Consider the following 20,813-nt stretch of genomic DNA (forward strand, 5'->3'; position numbering starts at 1 on the left):
TTGTATGGCCTAAAACAAGCTCCTAGACAGTGGTATAAGAAGTTTAACAGTTTTATGCATAGAATTGGGTTCAAGAGATGTGAAGCTGATCGTTGTTGCTATGTTAAATTTTTTGACAATTCTTACATCATTTTACTGTTATATGTGGATGATATGCTCATTGTAGGGTCTAGCATTGAGGAGATTAATAATCTGAAGAAGCAATTGTCAAAACAGTTTGCAATGAAGGATTTGGGAGCTGCAAAACAAATCCTTGGTATGAGAATCGTTAGAGACAAGGCTAATGGTACATTGAAGCTTTCACAGTTAGAGTATGTGAAGAAAATTCTTAGCAGATTCAGCATGAATAAAGCTAAACCAGTAAGCACACCCTTGGGTAGTCATTTCAAACTATGCAAGGAACAATCACCAAAGAAAGAAGAAGAAAGGGACTATATGAGCAAGGTGCCCTATGCCTCAGCTATTGGCAGCTTGATGTATGCTATGGTGCGTACAAGGCCAGATATTGCACATGTAGTGGGAGTTGTGAGCAGATTCATGAGTAGGCCAAGAAAGCAACATTGAGAGGCAGTCAAGTGGATTCTGAGATACCTGAGGGGTTCATTAGATACATGTCTTTGCTTCACAGGTGCTAATTTGAAACTGTAGGGTTATGTAGATGCTGTTTTTCCTGGTGATATTGATAGAAGAAAGAGTACTACTGAGTTTGTATTTACTCTGGGTGGTACAGCTATATCTTGGGCCTCAAATTTGCAAAAGATTGTTACTTTGTCTACTACAGAAGCTGAGTATGTTGCAACAACTGAAGCTGGAAAAGAGATGATTTGGCTACATAGCTTCTTAGATGAATTGGGTAAGAAGCAAGAGATGAGCATTCTACCTAGTGACAGTTAGAGTGCAATTTTTCTTGCTAAGAATTTAGCTCTTCATTCAAAGTCGAAGCATATACAGTACCTTGTTGAAGATAAGCTGGTAATACTTGATAGAGATTTGTGCATATGCAGCTTTATTCGGTACCTTGTTGAAGATAAGCTGGTAATACTTGAGAAGATTTGTGGATCTAAGAACCCGACAGACATGTTGACTAAGGGTGTCACTATTGAGAAGCTGAAGTTGTGTACAGCTTCAGTTGGCCTTCTAGCTTGAGGACAGGAGGATAAGTTGCAGGGATGAGGGATTGTTTTTGGAGGATAGCGGCTGATGTTGGTGATTGAATTAGTCTCCAAGTGGGAGATTTGTTGGGCTTTGTGGAGCCTATTTATGTTTAATTTGGTTGACGACCCAACCCGACCTGAATAATGTTGCGTGGTTTTTAATGGGAGATTTTATAATGTTGCTGAACCACGTAAATACAGTCTTGTGCGTGTGATTATTTTTCTTTGACATGTGTTTTCTCTATTTTTGTTTCTCACAAGTTTAGGAATTCGTGGAAATTCCCTACACCAAGAACCCTAGATCAAAAAAGTTTGTTGAAATGAATTGGAAACCTGATTTTACACGAATCTCTATCAATCGAGATCTTGTTTTGATCGATCGAGTCTAGTGAAACTCGATCAGTTAAGTAGGGATCGAGCTGGGGTTGAGATTCCAGAAACTTGGGTCTTCTTGGGTAGAACCTTGGCCTTGTCTTGGACTTGAACATACTTCAAAATACACTCAAGCCACACTAAGATTCCCTAAGTTGATTACAATTGGTCACAGTTTCCCAACCTAGTCCTATGGACTAAATAACATGTGTATCCCATAGATTTAGATTAGGTTTCCTATGTCTTTGACTTAACATAACATCTCATTAATCTAGGCTCAGTTTCCTCTGTCCGATCATAACACCATCTGAGATGGAATATGTACCAATTCCACTTGACACACATGTTGGCTTTACAAGCTATGTCACTTTCAACAGACAAGGAGTACATTAAGTATTTCCATATTCCAAAAAACTGAGTATATTTTCCCTTAAAATTATTAAGAGTGCATTTATTTGTTGATATCTTTTGAGGATGCTACTAAGTTACCTTCTTGTGCATTAGAATTTAAAGCATGCAGGTTAAAAATTTAGGCTTCAATATCTTCTCTATTTGTGTATCCTTTATCAGTAGAAATATGGTTTTGCTCTTCAAAGCATCTCATGACTGCATAGTAGAAGCATTGCTGGCAATCATTCTAAAGTTTTGGCTTTTCTTTTATTTTGCAGATCACAACGGAACATTTCCACCAGCACCACAGTAATTCAAACCATCTAGACAAGCTCTCAGTTTGAAATGAATGTTAAATTTTTGCTTTATGCTTCAAACACTTCAAGTTGACTAACAATTACACCACATTTTTCTTCTTCCCCCCCCCCCCCTTCTCTCCCCCTCTTTTGCAGAACAAGTGGTGGAGTCTTCTTCTCTAAAATACTCCATTTGTGTATCACTTATTAGTGGCAATATGGTTTTGCTCTTCAAAGCATCTCACATCTGTGTAGTTCTAAACTTTTGGCTTTATTTTTATTTTGCAGATCAAAATGGAACATTTCCACCATTACAGTAAGTCATGCCGTCTAGATATGCTCTCAGATTTGAAATAAATGTTATATTATTGCTTTATGCTTCAAAAAAAAAAAAAAATTCCGTTGACTAACAATTACATAAAATTTTGCCTTTTTTTTTTCCCTCTTTTGTAGCACAGGTGGTTAAGTCTTCTCTTGAAAATTTCTTCTGTGTTTCTTATCTATTCTCCCTTTTTCTGTATGGGATCAAAAGTTATATGCCAAGATGGGCCTTAATTAGTGTTATTTATGATAAAGTACCACTTATTTTTTTTGGGGATGCTACTGAGTTACCTTGTTGTGCATTAGAATTTAAAGCATGTAGGTTAAAAATTTAGGCTTTAATAATATCTACTCCATTTGTGTATCATTTACCAGTAGTGTTGAGTTTGTTTAGACCCCTTAAACCACAATTGGATTAACCTAATTAACAAGCCAAGTTATTACTTAGTCCAAATTCCAGATCTAAGTTAGCACAATCATATAATCATATCAATGCAAAGTGAGGAATATAAAAAACACAAAGATATGATGACCCAGGAAAACCAAACCGGTAAAAAACCTAGGGAGGATTTAACCTAGCTATCCTCAAGGTAAACCTGAATCCACTATGAAAGAATTGAAGTTGTACAATAGTGACTTAGACCACTAACATCCTATTGCTACCCACCAGTAAAACTTACTGACACGACCACGTGCAAGCTCCGAGACCACGGACTCCTTCTTTCTTGGATTCTCCAGCAAGTACAAGCACCCCCGCTTGTGTATCTTTAAGCTCTTATGGCAGCAACAAAATGATCATCAAGTTCTTGAAGCAATCTCCTTCTTGATAATCCTAAGCTTGTGTGAAGGCAAGCACCTTTCAGATCTCACAAGAGATTCACACAAACAGCAATATGAGCAACCAAGACTCTAGAGAGATTTTGGGTACAAACCCTAGATACAAAAAGAGGCACACTCTTCTCTCTCTTAGAAGTCTTTAACAACGTGCTTAGGGTTTCCTTTATATAGTGGGAGAAGTAGATCAGAAACCCTAATCCTTAATGGGCTTGAACTATGTTTGGGCCGACTTAAAATTCTGTAGAAAATTCCTGATGCACGATTCTCGATCGATCGAGTCTATTCTTCGCTCGATCAAGCCGTGCAGAAATAGAACAGTAATTTCCTGCAACTATTCGATTCCAAACTTACAATAAACCAAACTTTGAGCAAGTCTAAACCTAGACTAAATGTTTTGATCTTGGTTTACCAACACAATACACATTGAAGTTCTAATACATTAGTCCCTAAGCACTTAGAACCTAACAATCTCCCCCTTTGGCAATCCATGACAAAACACATCACAAACATGAAATGCTCAAAGTTACAAAAAGCCCAATCAGATTTAAAAAGCACTAAACTCAATTCAACCTAACTATTATCTATCAGTTGCAAGGGTAAACAGCAGCATGACTAAATCAACCTGTATATCCCCAAAACACTTAACAAACACATAAACGCATGTGTGACAGAAAAACAATAAAACAACAAATATGCAAACTAACTCTCCCCCTAAGTTAGATACATCAAAAACAATTTCAACTCCCCCTAAACAGAACATTCTTGTATTTTCCACACATATTCCCACATTTCATTTAAATCTCCCCCTTTTTGTCACGTATTGACAAAGATAGCTCAAACAAAGAGTAACAACTCAACAGAGAACAAGAGGAAATAGAGAATTAAGGGAACACAAAACAAGATAACTCTATAGAAAATAGAGATAACTCCCCCTATGAACAACAAAGTTTAAAAAAAACAAGCTTCTCCCCTTATAAAAATAGGAAAAACAAAACAAGTTTTGGGGAAAAATAGGAGGTGGGGAAAAATAAAAAGTCGCACAAACCTAACTTTAAAAAATAAAGTTGAGGATACACATGAAGAAAAATATTATCTCTTTCAATAAATGCAAACTGGACACTATGTGACCCATAAACAGTTGCATGAGTAGAGAAAAATATTTGCATATTGATTATCCATCATATCTCTTAAGAAAAATATTTTCTGCAACTCACACATAAAAAATAGCATATACTAAAATGTACAAAGAACTCAAAAATTAATCAATCAATTTTTAAATCAATTTAGCAAAGTGTATGCATGTTATATGTGAAAACAAAGAGAGATATGACTGCAAAACTGCAAGATGGATACAAAAATTAATGCAATGCATGTGAATCCTAAACACAAAAGAATGCATGAAAAAAATTTGGTCAAATACTTAAAAAACTGAAAATTTTTCAATTTCGATCAATCGAGCATTGATCGAATATCAATCGAGCTAGACAGATTCAAACCAAAATTTTTATCGCAATTTCGATCGGTCGAGAGACAGTTTCGATTGATCGAAAATCTGGAAAATTCAAATTTTTGAAAAACAGAGCAATTTTATGCAGAAACTCCTCAAAGCACCATGTTTCATGAATAAAATGCATGAGTATGAGATCAAAAGTTTTTCAAAAACACTTGTATTCAACCCAGATTTTTCAAAAACAAGTTTTTCAATCAATTTGTCCTCAAAAACTCAAACTTGAAAACGCATTTTGCATTAAAATCAAGGAGTTTTTAATCTTGGATGGCCACAACAAGATCACACACAATATCATGTACCAAGTTTAGCAAAGAGTAACTTGTGAAGTGTGTGCAACTAGCAAAAGCTTGAGATACATGTGAGGTGATATGTGAATAGTAAAAAATCTCAATATCTACAAAATCCATCACATACATTTAAAAGAGACTATTCCTTAAAGAGTTACATCATATAACTCTCACATTTCCTAGAATAAAAACTTGCAATCATGTAAGTTTCTTGATTTGCCTCATAATGTACACACCAAATTTATTTGATCAGAAACTTATTAAGAATTAGCCGGGATAATATACACACCAATTTTATGTATTTGATTTTTGCATTAAGTCCAATAATGTATACACCAATTTTAAGCATTTAAACCGAGGCTACACCTTATGTTTCTTTTGTGCATGTGCTACACTTTTTCGAGCACAAAATCTTACGATATGCACTAAGGTATTCATGATTGGCTAGTAAACAGTGGTGAGATGGTTATTTATGCTTTTCTCATTAAGATCAAGTCCGACAATCAAAGGCATGTGACTTCAAGATCAAGACAAAGTGATCAAAAACTATAAACATCTTCCCACACAACATGCACTACAAAGCTCAAACTAGTAAAGTGCAACAGAATAAGCTCATCCAAGCTAAACTAAGTACATAAACAAGTTATGTAAAAATACTATGGCCAACCTTTATTACAAATTCATGATGTGTAATACAAAACACAAAAATCTTTATGGTTAAAAAAAATTTGATGGCCAAAACTAAAAGCACACATTATGCTAAATGATTAAAAATACAAATGCAATGCATGGCAATGCTTAACTAAGCTATAGAGGGTACGCAAACAAGAAATATTAATTTCTTAATTAACCCATGAGTACATGTACAAACTAGTACACTCTCACACAAAAATAGAAATAGCTTAGCACTTATATAACACATACTATTCAAGTTTTTCTACAATGTCAAACATGTTCTAAATCAAGAGAGAAATATCATAATTCATGTAATCCTCAAGAAAAAAAAAAAAACTAGACACAAAATAAAATATTTTTGTCTTTTTTTTGTTGAAATTTTTCAATGTTTTTGGATTTTTTGTTTTAATAAAAAACAACCTAAGAAAATAAATCAACCAAAGACAAAAAGAAAACATGTCCACAATTTTTGCTCTTCAAAGCATCTCAGGACTGCATAGTAGAAGCATTGCTAGCAATCATTTTAAAGGTTTGGCTTTTCTTTTATTTTGCAGATCAAAACGGAACATTTCCACCAGCACCACAGTAATTCAAACCATCTAGACAAGCTCTCAGTTTGAAATGAATGTTATATTTTTGCTTTATGCTTCAAACACTTCAAGTTGACTAACAATTACATTACAATTTTCTTCTCCCCCCCCCCCCCCCCTTTTTCTCTCTTTTGCAGAACAGGTGGTGGAGATTTCTTCTCTGAGATATCTACTCAATATGTGTATCATTTATTATTAGCAATATGGTTTTGCTCTAAAAAGCATCTCACGTCTGCATAATTCTAAACTTTTGGCTTTATTTTTATTTTGCAGATCAAAATGGAATATTTCCATCGCTACAGTAAGTCTTGCCATCTAGACGTGCTCTCAGATTGAAATTACTGTTATATTATTGCTTTATGCTTCAAAAACTTCTTCAAGTTGACTAACAATTACATAAAATTTTCAATTTTTCCCCCCTCTTTTGCAGCACAGGTGGTTGAGTCTTCTCTTGAAAATTTCTTCAGTGTTTCTTATCTGTTCTCCCTTTTGCTGTATGGGGTCAAAATCTATATGCCAATATGGGCTTTAGTGTTATTTATGATAAAGTACCACTTATTTCAAAAGTTTAAGCTAGACATAGGATTTCAGTTCAGAATCAGTTACTCTAATATAAACTAGCATTAGATCCAAAAATTTAAGTTGATAGAAATGGTAAATTTAATCAAGTAACTGTTATTCCAATAATTTCCAAAAGCTTACATTGCGGTGGCATTTTAAGAAGGTATTTCAAGTAGAGCCATTGCTGGCATGTCTATAGCAGCAGTTGCTGGAGCATCTATTTTGGCATTTTGTCTGTATGTGGGGGTATATGGAAGGAAGAAGAAGGAGGAGGTTGTGGAGACATCTACTCTCCCTGTAGTATCCCAACACCAGCATGTTCAACATAGACATGGTAATATTTATGCTTTGGTGAACCATCTTATCAATTTTAATTATTTTAAGAGAGACATTTAAATTTGAAATGATCATTTAGTAAGTGTCACTCATTTCTTTATGAATAATGATAAGAGTTTCTTGTCATGAGTTGCAAAACTTATTTTTGGAACATGCCTTTTCTCTGCATATTTTTCCATGCTTTGATTTTCATTATTGCATGTAAATATTAGCATTGATACACCATGTTGAATATGCTATTATAGATGCGGAAGCGAAAGCATAAAGTATAGAACACAATAACATAAGAGGATTATGTGGTTCAGCCTAACGGCCTACATCTACGGAGGAAACACTAAAGGGCTACATCAATAATATATTAGAGTGTAGAACAAATTATGTGTTACAATGAACCATAACATGTGTATATATAGTAGACTAAACCCTAAACTAATAGACTTCTAGTACAAGTAGGAAACTTGGCTTGCACACAAAGTAGAATTAGGCTTGGGCTTATGTTAATGGGCTAATATATCTCTAACACCTCCTCTCAAACTCAAGATGGAAACTTGTTGAAATCTTGAGATTTGATTAGGTTGAAAAAATCCCTTGAATGAAGTTTGGCTCTGTGACGGTGGCTTGAGAAAGGCAATGGTCTTGCAGTGTTGATGCGACTTCTAACGGTGACATGACTATACCGGAGAATTTTGACGGCAGCAGTGGAAAACCAAAGAAGATAAACGCAGCGAAGAAACACCGAGGAAGACAAAGATTGCTCTTAATACCATAAGGACAGAAAACCATGGCTATAGGAAGGCAGCTCTAATACCATGTAAATATTAGCATTGATACACCATGTTGAATATGCTATTATGGAGAAGTAAAATTAGGCTTGGGCTTATGCTAATGGGCTAATATATCTCTAACATTGCATATATTTTATATCTCAAATTATGAGAATTATGAATTTGGATGAATAGATACTTCTTGAGCAGCCTCATAAGACCCATAAAGAAATTTTCAATGAAGAGAGTTTACAACTTCATTTTATAGCACATTGGATGTGTTGAAGCATAGTCTTGGGTATTGCCTCCATGCATGAAACAAACACCCCATTTACCATATGCATCCAACCCACAATTGTGTTTCTAATAAAGCCCGATAATAAGGCATGCCTCAAGATGCTAACCTTAAATGCCTTCAAAAACAGAGCCAAACAACAAAGATAGGTGACTCTTTCTCGGTGCGTATTGCTTTATTGCTTTCTTGGCTACCAACTCTTGCCTAGGACTTATTGTCGGCAATATGGGTTAGACATGGTGAAGCTACTCTTTGTGGCTACGATTAGAGCTAGTTTAGTAACATCGTTTGACAGCCTTGCTAACTCATCTGTTATTGAATCAAACTATTTGTAAGGTTCCAATAGGAAAACGCTTAAAAATTGCAAAAGGGTGTACCATATGCATTATTCGCAACCTCATGTTTCTCTCACATTTTTCCAAAATTTATAATCACATATAATGAGTTATTTCTTGCAATGACATAGCTTTTGTACACATTTCCAAAAGAAAGCTTCAGAATTGGTTTCTTTTACTGGTGCTCCTTCGTCAGGGCTCACAGGTATTACTATGGACAAATCTGTCGAGTTCTCATATGAAGAGCTTGCAAAAGCTACTGATGACTTCAGCCTGGATAATAAGATTGGGCAAGGTGGCTTTGGATCTGTTTACTATGCAGAACTAAGAGGAGAGGTTTGTTGAATCTTACATTGTTGTCTGGCTGTCATACTTTAGAATCTGAGTCCTATATACATTCAAGCCATGATGTAACACGAGCCTTATTGGCTTGAAAGCACCATAGTAAGAGACGTCTACCCCATCTCTGAAGTCACATAAAATTACATGGCATTTAGACATCCATACTGTCAGAACTTTAGAATCTAATCATAAAAATTCAAACCATTGTATGTCATAGCAGTCCTCTTTGAGAATTCAAAAACCATGTAATTTTTTCACATTTACTCCAACACCATGATAAACTACAAATTATTGTTAGGAAATGATAAATTTAAGCATTTAAAATTTATTCTAATAGACTCTTTCGTCCTACTATCATGCAGAAAGCTGCAATTAAGAAGATGGATATGCAAGCATCTAAAGAATTTCTTTCTGAACTGAAGGTTTTAACTAATGTTCATCACTTGAACCTGGTAATATGCTTTCCCCGTAATTTTATTCTCTACTTCAATTTATTTTGGTAGATTTCAAATTCAAAATAAATCCTACTGATGGCTCAGGCATTGTGCCAACATGGTTAGAGACTGGGAGCAGATTGTACATTAGAAAACTCAGTCAGAATCCTCTAGCTGATGGATTCTGCACCTTGTCCAATCATGTTGTAACTAGTTACTGATGATTAATATTCTAAGTAAATGTATGACAAGGATAAGTACTTGGCTTACTTTATTATTCGTATTTCATTGGTTGTTAGAGGCGTATACACTTTTCTAAGCTCTTTGCCATAATGCTCTTTGATATGACACTTTGCTCAGGAGAAAAGCTGGCTCCAGATTTTGGTATATACATAACTATTAGGAACTTTTTGTCAAACCAGTATTTGCTTTCTGTGAGTGCTTAGCTAGTAGCCTAGTATCAAGTTGCCGATTTTGCCCAACTAACAGTTGCATAGTTCAATTATCTAAAGGTGACTCTTTGGTTCTATGTTAAACTTCATGCAGGTTCGCTTAATAGGATATTGCGTTGAGGGCTCCTTTTTCCTAGTTTATGAGTATATCGAGAATGGCAACTTAAGTCACCATCTGCACAGCTCAGGTGAAAATGAAAATGCATCTGCTTACTCAGCATCTCATTTCTATCAATGTATGTTCATGACTGCATATTGTATGTTTGGTTTTCAGTAAGGGATCCATTGCCATGGTCTACTAGAGTGAAAATTGCATTGGATTCTGCAAGAGGACTTGAATACATACATGAGCATACCGTTCCAGTCTACATCCACCGTGATATTAAATCAGCAAATATACTGATAGACAAGAACTTCCGGGGAAAAGTATGCTTGGTTTGACGTAGTAGGCCTGACATTACCGTCATTATTCTAAATTTTTTTGGTACAGGTTGCAGATTTTGGGCTAACAAAATTGACTGAATATGGAAGTGCTTCGCTGTACACACGTCTTGTGGGTACATTTGGATACATGGCTCCAGAGTAAGAATTTCCTAATCTTTTTTTTTTTCAATGTTTCATTTCATTTATTTGTTTACTCTTTTGAAACAGAAAATTTTCATTTGCACATTATAAAGTAGCGAAATTTGTATTACATATCCATGTTTGAGTTATTTTTCTAATTTTATTTACTTACGTTCTTGAACCTTTCTTGCTAAATGCTAATTTTCAAGACATGGTAGGTAGCTTTTTCTCATCTGTGTTTAGTTGCAAGGATTACTTTGTCCATCATTCTATGGACCATACAAAGAATAAGGAGCAGTATCTATACACACAATTCTTTAGATTTTTTTTTTTTTTTGGGGGGGGGGGGTGTTCAATTAGTTTTATCCTCCATGCGTGAGCCTAAATTGTGAATTTGGTGCATACCAGGATACCACTGACAGGAAAACTAATTGTGAACTCAAGGATCTTTCCAAGTTTTATAATACCAAAAAAAAAAAAAAAAAAAAAAAAAAAAAGGAAGAAGAAGAAGAAGTTAAACTGAATGCAAAATTTTGTCTGCAGATATGCTCAATATGGTAAGATTTCCCCAAAGATAGATGTATATGCTTTTGGAGTTGTCCTCTGTGAACTAATATCAGGCAAGGAAGCTATTGTCAAGACAGATGAATATGTTCCTGAATCAATGGGACTTGTTGCTTTGGTTGTTTTCTCTGCCCTTCCTCTGCTTACTATTTATGAATGTAGTTCAAGAATTGCTTATTTGAGAATTTACCCAAATTTTATCTATTGATATGATGCAGTTTGAAGATGTGCTTAGCCTGCCTGACCCAGAAGAAGATCTTCATAAACTTGTGGACCCTAGACTTGGTGATGATTACCCATTTGACTCTGTCCAGAAGGTGATTTCTCATTCACAATAAGCATGCAAATTATGGACTATTAGTCTTATTTCTACTAAGAGTCTTATAGCTTAGTGGCATAGCCTTCTCTCTTTTATTAGGAATACCAAGATTTGAATCCACCTCCCTATTGTTGTAAGTTTTAACTATCAAGTTATCAACAAAAAAAAAAAAAAAAAAAATCTTATTTCTAAAAAACTTTTATGGCTGATTTTCCAGCTTGCCAAAGCTTGTACACAAGAAAATCCTCAACTAACGCCAAGCAGGGGGGGAGGGGGGGCAGGTGCCCCCTGAACTTTCAAATTTTTTTACATATAATTATAATATAGTACATTGTTCTGGAATATGGAGTGGATGAAGTGTAGTCTGGTAGAGGAGAAAAGTCAAAAGAAAAGTCAAAAGTGAAGATAGAGATCAGAGAGAAGGGAAATAATGTGTGGAGGAGAAAAAAAGAGGAAAAAATAATAAAGAAATGTGTGGATGAAGAAAAAAGAGATAAGAGAAAAATAAAATAAAGAATAAGAAATTAAAATTAAGAAATGCTACCACAATATTTTCACAATATTTTTACAATAAATCTTAAGTGTAGGGTAGTTACTAGCTAATACTAGTGAAAAAAATAATTTAAGTGGTGTATTCAAATTAAAATCAATAACAACTTACCACGCATGATTTGTTGTGAAAGTATTGTACAAATGTTGGGAACGTGACATTTCATATTAACATTAGATGATTTTATAAGTCATTATATTATTGCCACAAGTGCTCCACTAGATTTGTTAAAAAAATATCATTGAAAAATTAAAACTATTACTGTTAGGTTTTGTTATTTTTATTCCTAAATTTAATACACGAAAACTAAAATCACATTATTTTTTAAAATTATATATATATATATATATATGTGTGTGTGTGTGTGTGTTTAATTTGAACATTCTTAGTTAAAAAAACTTATAATATTTTTTTTAATTTTTATTATTTAAAAAATTAATTATATTATTTATGATGTCATCGGTTTGACTACCGGTCCGACCAAAAAACCAGTAACCAGTCTCTTTTTTGGTTCTTTTACCGTATTGGTTTTTAAAACCATGATTTTATGTTAGATTCTATATGGTAATTACATTAGCATATAGTTGTTTATTTATTTTGTTATTAATATTGATAAATTTTTTTAGATTCATTTTTTTACTTTTAATCTTGTCTTCTAATCGTCCCTCCTCTAACCTAAATCCTAGCTCCGCCACTGAGGCCAAGCATGAGGTCTATAGGGGTTGCACTAATGTCGCTTTCATCTTCAACTGAGGATTGGGATTATGGTTCTTCCTATGAAAATCCTGCTGTAGTCCATCTAATGTCTGGAAGAGGTAGCTCATGAAGCCTCGTTCTAAATTGGTGATGCATGCCTTGAAAAGTGACCTCATGAAGAAAAAGTGGCAACAATTCTTTTGGATATGTTCATCATCTGTAAATTCTGTTGCAAAGTACCCTAGGAGATTTGAAAAGTGCAAGAAATGTAGATATTGGGTGGTAGTTTACGTCAATTTGTTTTCTGTCTCTTAAAATTTGCTGTGCGACCATTCATTGCGAGTGTTTTACCTGGTGTTTGTATGTCTTTGCTTGGCATGTTAATCCATGTTGAGGCATAGAAATGTTTCAGCTTCTACCTGAATTGTTCCATTCTTTCGAATATCTGAATCTATGCATCTGGGCCATTGGTTGCATTGAGAATTAAGCATTAGTTTGGAGGAAACCAACAGGCAGACACATATGAAGGAAATGTTCGATCAGCCACAATAAAATTTAGAGGTATCATATGTAATACAACATAGGACTTCCATGTATTTGTGTCAGCTTCTATGGATAAATGTACCATGCAATGACAAAGGATTTGTGTCAGAAATCTTACGTACAAGAAGATCAAAGAGAAACTTTTAAAGACTTTGATATTGTTGCTGCAGCTGATACATATTGTCCGTTTCATTTCTTGTATCCAAACTCCAGAGGGTTATTATCTATGTACTATTGTAAGTAACACATTGGTGTTTATGTTGTATTTCATTTTCTTTCTGGCTTTCACGCATAGACGTAGCTATAGCCTTCAAACAATTAAATTAAAATACTTCTTGCTGAGGGATTTTAGAACAACCAAATGGCAGTCCTCAGTCAAAATATACAAATTTATCACATTTCACAAGTAAATATGGCATATTGTTTGGTTATGACAATATGCCATCTTCACCAAAATATTGTACTTTTAGACAAGATACTATATTTTGTAGTCTTTTTGCAATAAAACTGCGTTCATTATGTTAATATTGGAAGAAATTTGGAGGGTGACTGTGTAACGTTTCCTAATAAATTTGCAGACTTAGGCTCTTTCTTTCAATAAAAAAAGTTTGTCAAACTTAAAAGTCACCTAACTATTGCTCAGTGTCACAATAGGTGTGTTAAATGTGTAATTAACAAGATTGTTGCTACTAATTTCAAAGTTTTGTACTTCAGCATAGCTTATTTTTTATGGTTTATTTGGCTTCAACATTAACTGGATAACAGTATAGTTGTAACTTGTAAGTTCAAAAAAGTTGAACATAAATAAACAAGTTATATAAACCAAGTTTTTAAAAAGAAAATCAAACCAAACAAGCACTCAAAATCCTTGGTGTACCTTGTTATTGGTTGTTTTGTTTCCAACATGGGATCGAGAATGAGCAAATCCTCCTCATTAAGTGATAAAATTATTATTCAGAACATTTCTTTTTTGTAAATATATATTCCTCCTATCATTAAAAAAAGTCTGCATTAATAAACTATACATATTTGAAAGTGGTAGTATTCAAGTAATATTTGTCGTCGCTCATATGATCAATACTTTCCAAACAATGAAAATTGTAAAGATTCATTCTTATGAGTTCTGAATTCTGATTGCTTTGTCAGAAAGGGATGTAATGTGAAACGAGTGATTTTGCTAGAGTATTTTGATTTAGCCCAACTTTCCTTCTCCTACCCCTACAGACTCAACTTTTGATTTAATGAAAGTTTCTGATTTTGATTTCAAAAGAGAAAAAGATAAGTAAGAATCAAAATTTAAACTATAAATTATTAAATTTGGAATGCAAAAACAAATAAGTGTAGACAATCAATCAATATATACATACATACATATATATATATATATATAAAAGCAAAGACCTCATGTGGGAGTGCATGAGGTTCTTCCCAAGTGATATATTCTATGCAAAGAGAATTGAAATATTCTCAAGTGCCACGTCAGAAATAAGAACAAATTAAATATTGATTTTTTGTTTCATTTAGTTCAATATTTCAAGACTTTTCATCACTCACACATACATACAAAACTCTTTACATTTTCATTCACCATTTTCACTTCTTGCACTTCTACCCCTTACACACACACACACACACACACACACACACACACACATAGCTCTTCATGTCATCCCATGTCAAATACACATAGACCAAAAACATTGTTGTTTCTTCTAATCCTAACTAGTATGAGTTGGCTACAGTCAAGGAAGGGGAGCTTGAATTTTATATTGAGTGATAACGGCAATTACAATTTTAATGTTAAGGTCAAACGTTGTGGATTTGTGGATTTTGTAAATGACGTGATTAAATGTGGGTGTTAGGCATATATATCTTGTTTTAGAATTAAGGAGAAAAAGAAAAACACATTCTATATATATCAACTTTTATTCTATAATATTTCTCCAAATGTGTAATTTTTTTTCTCATTCTTTCAATTGAATAATTATAATGAATATGTGTGTGCAATTTATAATTGTTACTTTTTATGATAAGTATTATTAATAAAATTCTATAAAAATTATGCTATAATACATATATAACATATTTCAAAACCATCTTACATAAGATATTAAAACATTATCTGTGCATCGCATGAGAAACTTACTAGTTATTTAGAATAGGGTAAACATGAATATTTTTTTTTTTAATAATCTATACTACTAATAACAAGATTCCCCTGTTTGGGTTTTACCATTTTGAATACCAAAATATCATCACACAAATTCTAAAACTCTCTTAAATACCCTTATGTGGCGTTTGGTATGGGGTAATGTTTTAGAATTCTTAGGAATGTTTAAAGATTCTCATATTTGGTTGTAAATCACATCAGAGAATTAGATGCCAGAAGAATCTAGATTTCCCCTTTAAACCCCTTTTACAGGGAATGTGGATTCCCTTTAAAACAAGTGGGTATCCAAATTTCCAAGCTTAAAGGAAATTTTATCTTTTTATAAATTGACAATTTTAACTATTTTTTCCTTATCATTTAAGCAATTAAGATAAAATATAAAACAAATCATCAATATCTTTTCCATTGTCTTTATCTTTTCCCTCTAAAATAACATAAATAAAATAGACAACTCTGTTGATATATTCTTTAACAAAATTCTATTTAGGTTTCACATGTGGAAAAAAAAAGTTTGAATGGGACCCTCCATTATTGCCTGCAGGTATTCACTTTTGTTGTTGTGTGTGTGTTGCTCAACAAATTATTAATAGTTTATATTTTGTTTTTCATTATTTATTTAGATGGAGAGTTTTTTAAAAAGACTTGGTAGTTCACATGCAAATTTAAGGATAAAATAGGAAAAATAAATAATTTATTTAAGATTCCTAGGAATAAACCAAACATTATCATTTCACATTCCTAAGAATCTTAAGAGATTCCTAATGAAACCAAATATAGAAAAAACTGCATTCCTAGGCATCCAGATTGTAAGGAATCACATTCCTAGAAATCTGGATGCCAGGAGTAATGTGGATCCCCCTATACCAAACGTCATATTATCTTTTAGTTTAATAATTTTAAATGAAAAAAAAAAGTAGCTAAAGGAGTAATTTACTTTTTTTTTTTTTTTTAAGTTCCTAAATTTTAGACTTTTTCCTTTTCTTCTCTATAGAAAAAGATCCTAAAAATTAGGGCACTATCTCTATTTCACTTTTAAAAATTATTCCACATTTCTAATCTTTTATCTTAAAAAAAAAAAAAAAAATTCAACACTCACACGGTTACCTTAAAATTATACACGGTTACTTCTTCTATTTGAATTTCAATGCCTCTACGCGAGTTGTAAAAAAAAAGTCAAGATTTTTAGTTTCAAATAATTTCTTCCATTCACATCAACCACTAACTCACGTACAAATAACTAATTGAAAAGGAAAAAAAAAAAAAAAAAACAGCCAATAATTTGCAAAAAAAAAAAAAACAAATTTGTTTGGAAAACTTCCCTATCATTATCATCTAGCAGTTTCAAACTTTCAGTGTTACCTAGAAAAAAAAACATCTCGTCTCACCATCCTTATCTATTATAGCTCTCCATCTTCTTCAGAATGAACAAAAAAATTCACTAGTCTCAACAGGATTATCAAAGACTCATTTGATAGTAGATAATTATATATATGAATTAGAACCCATCAAATTCAAAATTTGCCCAAGGTAATCTTTATTGTTCTTATCCTATTTTCTTTTAGTTTTGGTTCAGTTTTGATGATATGTTATAAGTTTGAATAGGACATGCTGACAATTTTCCTAACAATTTTCCTAACACCACGAAGGAGAAGAGATAACGATAATTGACATGCATGAAAAAGTAAGGCTAGTAGAAATGCAATAGAATTTACTTTTCTTTTTTCTTTTTTGAACTTTTCAGTTTTCATTTCATTTATTTGTTTACTCTTTTGAAACAGCAATTGTGAATTTTCACATTAGAAAATGGTGTAATTTGTCTTACATATCCATGAACAAAAAATAATTGTACTGAATCATACAAAGAATAAGGAGCAGTATCTATAAACATAATCCTTTAAATTGGGAAAAAAAGATCAATTAGTTTTCTCCTCCTCCTCCTCCATGGATGAGCTTAAATTGTGGACATTATATTTGGGTATATACCAAGATACCTCTAATAGTGTGAAATATATTTCTAATTTCTCTCATCTATATAATATCTAAAAGCACATCAACATAGCATTTTGGTTCATTTAGGTCCATTTCGTTCCACTTCTATTCACTTAGTCCACTTCAATCTAAACAGTCCATTTTAGTCTAATTCAGTCCATTCGGTTTGACTCAGTCTATTCAATCCACTTTGGTTCATTTTGCTTCCCTTCAATCTAAATCGGTCCACTTTGGTCCAGTTCGGTCCATTTCGTATCCCTTCTTTCCATTTAGGTGCACTTTGGTTCATTTGGTCCATTCTAGACTAATTGAATCTTAAATTGATTCTTTTGTAGGTTGGCTTACTTAGCTTTACGCTCAAAATTCTTTCTTTCTTTTTTCTTCTTAATTTTTAGGTCGAAAAGTATAAATTTTATTTCATTGGGCCAAACTCTTTAGTTTTGGACTAAAACATTAGAGATATATGTCCTAAAAAGTAATAAAAATGATAATTATTCATAAGATTACCTTAAAATTCAATTTTCAATAATATTGGCATTATACTTATATTTGGAAAGAAAAATAAATACTAAAATTCTAAAATTATATAATAATTTAAATTGAACATAAGATGTTACATGTATTCCATAAAATGAGAGTGTGTGTGTATATATATATATATTAATATTCTTAGATATGTTCAAATTAGTTAACCGATTATGGTATATTTAAATTAGTCATTTTAATAACATCTTCTCCATTTATACAAAACAATATTATAATTATGTAATTTAAATATTTTTATTAAATTACGTTTTTCATTTCATTTCATATATATATATATATATATATATATATATATATATATATATCACTATGTATTGTTTCTAAATGCAAAATACATCATATGTTCCATTAAATAAAACTTATTAAAATAAAAAATACTTTTAAATAACACATACACTATTTAACCTAAAAATTTATTTTGTATTCTTATAACATAATTATATTACATTTTCCTACGTTTCGTGGGTTTGTGACCTGTACAAAGAATAGTTGAACTGAATGTAGCATTTTGTGTGCATATATGCTCAATATGGTGATGTTTCCCCAAAGATTAGATGTATATGCTTTTGGAGTTGTCCTCTATGACTATATGTTCCTGAATCAATGGGACTTGTTGCTTTGGTTGTGTACTATTCCCTTCCTCTACTTATTATTTTGTAGTTTGAGAATTGCTTATACAAGAATTTACCCAAAATTTTATCTATTGATATGATTCAGTGTGAAGATGTTCTTAGCCAGTCTAATTCAGAAGAAGATCTTCGTAAAGTTGTGGACCCTAGACCTGGTGATAATTGCCTATTTGACTAAGTCCGGAAGGTGATTTCTCATTCACAATAAACATGCAAATTATGGACTATCAAACTTTTTTCTAAAAAGCTATTATGGCTGATTTGGTTGCAGCTTATCCAGCTTGCCAAAGCTTGCACGCAAAAAACTCCTCAACTAAGGCCAAGCATGAGGTCTATAGTGGTTGCACTACTGACACTTATCTTCAACTGAGGATTGGGATGTTCGTTCTTTCTATGAAAACCATGCTCTAGTCCATCTAGTGACAGGAAGATAACCATGAAGCCTCATGCTCATTAGTGACGCATGCCTTGATAAATGATAAGTGACCTCATGAAGAAAAAGTCCTAATTAACAATTGTTTTGGATATGCCCATCCTCTGTAAATATCTGTCAATAAGTACCATAGATGACTTGAGAGAAGGTGGAAGAAATGTAGATATTGTGTTGCAGTTTATGTCAATTTGTTTTCAGTTTTTCAAGATTTTTCCGTGCCACCATTTATTGTGAGTTTTTTACCTGGTGTTTATATATCTTTGCTCGGCATATTAATTCATATTGAGGCATAGAGATGTTCCAACTTCTACCTGAACTTGAACTTGTTCTTCTTCTTCTTCTTTTTTGGGTACAACACTGTAGAGTAACTAACACCCCATGTATCAGCCAACAATTATGGCATACAATAACATTAGGAGGGTGCAACCGTGCAAATAAAACACAAAAGCGTCCAACTACTTCCTGCCTTTAGCCAAAAGATTTATGCAATGGTTTCCTTCTCCATGTGCAAGCTGGAGTTGTGCCTCAACTTGTTCCATTCTTCCTACTAGCTGTTTCCATGCATCTGGGCCATGGTTGCATTATTTAGTATTAGTTTGGAGGAAAACAACAGGCAGACGAAGTTGAAGGAAATGTGTGATCAGCCACTATAATATTTAAAGGCATCCTATCTAATATAACACAGGGCTTTGATGTATATGTGTCAGCTGATATGGATAAAAGTGTGCCATGCTATGACCAAGGATTCATGTCAGAAATCTCAGATACAACAAGATGAAAGAGTTACTTCAGAAAATTTGATTTTGTTGCGTTAGAATATCAGCTCAACGGGCTTAGGCCCATTGTACTATTGTACTGCACTTTACTTGTAAACAACACATGCACTTGCCAATGCATAAAAAGGCCCTAATTTGTTAATTTGTAGGTTTGAGTTTAGAGATCAAAGAAAGTGTAATTGTAGCAATATACCACTTTTACTATACATTAATATCATAGCATATCATCTCAACAATTGTGAATTTGTGTGTGTATTGTGCATGATTGTGGGTTTTTTTTTTTTAATAAAATAAAATCTTATTTTGAGGGTCAAGAGACCCCTTAAATAATCTTATTTATCAAGGACCTTTGATAAATAAGGGTCTCTTGACCCTTGTAATTATAAATCTTTTAAACCTTGGTAAAAGGTTATTTAAAGGTCTCTTGACCCTCAAAATAAGATTAGAACACTTATTTTGAGGGCTACAAAGGCCTTCAAAATTTTCAATTTGACGGTATATGTTTCAAAGGTTATCAAGGGTCGATTAGACTCTTAAAATAATTTTTTTCAAGGTTTTTTAATACTTTTTTTAAGAGTTTTGACCCTTGAAAAAAAGTCAGATTTGTTGTAGTGAATGTATATTGTCGGTTTCATTTCTTGTAGTTAAACTCCAAAGGGTTATTATCTATGTATGTAACACATTGGTGTTTATGTTGTATTTCATTTTCTTTCTGGCTTTCACACATAGATGTAGCTATAGCCTTCAAACAAGTAAATTAAACTACTTCTTGTTGAGGAATTTTAGAACAACCAAAATGGCAGTCCGCAATCAGAATACACAAATTTATCACATTTCACGAGTAAATATGGCATATTGTTTGGTTATGATAATGTGATTGCCGTCCATTGATCAAATGTCGTGCTCTCACGTCTGTCATCTGCACCAAAATATTGTACTTTTAGACAAGATGCTATATTTTGTAGTCTTTATGCAATAAAATTGCGTTCATTATGTTATATCGGAAGAAATTTGGAGGCTGTCTGTGTAAGATTTCCTAATGCATATTATTTTCTCAACAGAAATTTGGAGGTTGTCTGTGTA

General features: G+C 32.9%; 1 pseudogene; it reads left to right on the top strand.

The window, feature by feature from the left end:
- Positions 1–8,624: 8,624 nt before the first annotated feature.
- LOC142635651 (lysM domain receptor-like kinase 3) lies at positions 8,625–18,955 on the top strand (annotated as a pseudogene).
- The last annotated feature ends 1,858 nt before the right edge of the window (positions 18,956–20,813 follow it).

This window comes from Castanea sativa, chromosome 5 (genome assembly GCF_040712315.1).
Source record: "Castanea sativa cultivar Marrone di Chiusa Pesio chromosome 5, ASM4071231v1".
Classification (NCBI taxonomy): Eukaryota; Viridiplantae; Streptophyta; class Magnoliopsida; order Fagales; family Fagaceae; genus Castanea; species Castanea sativa.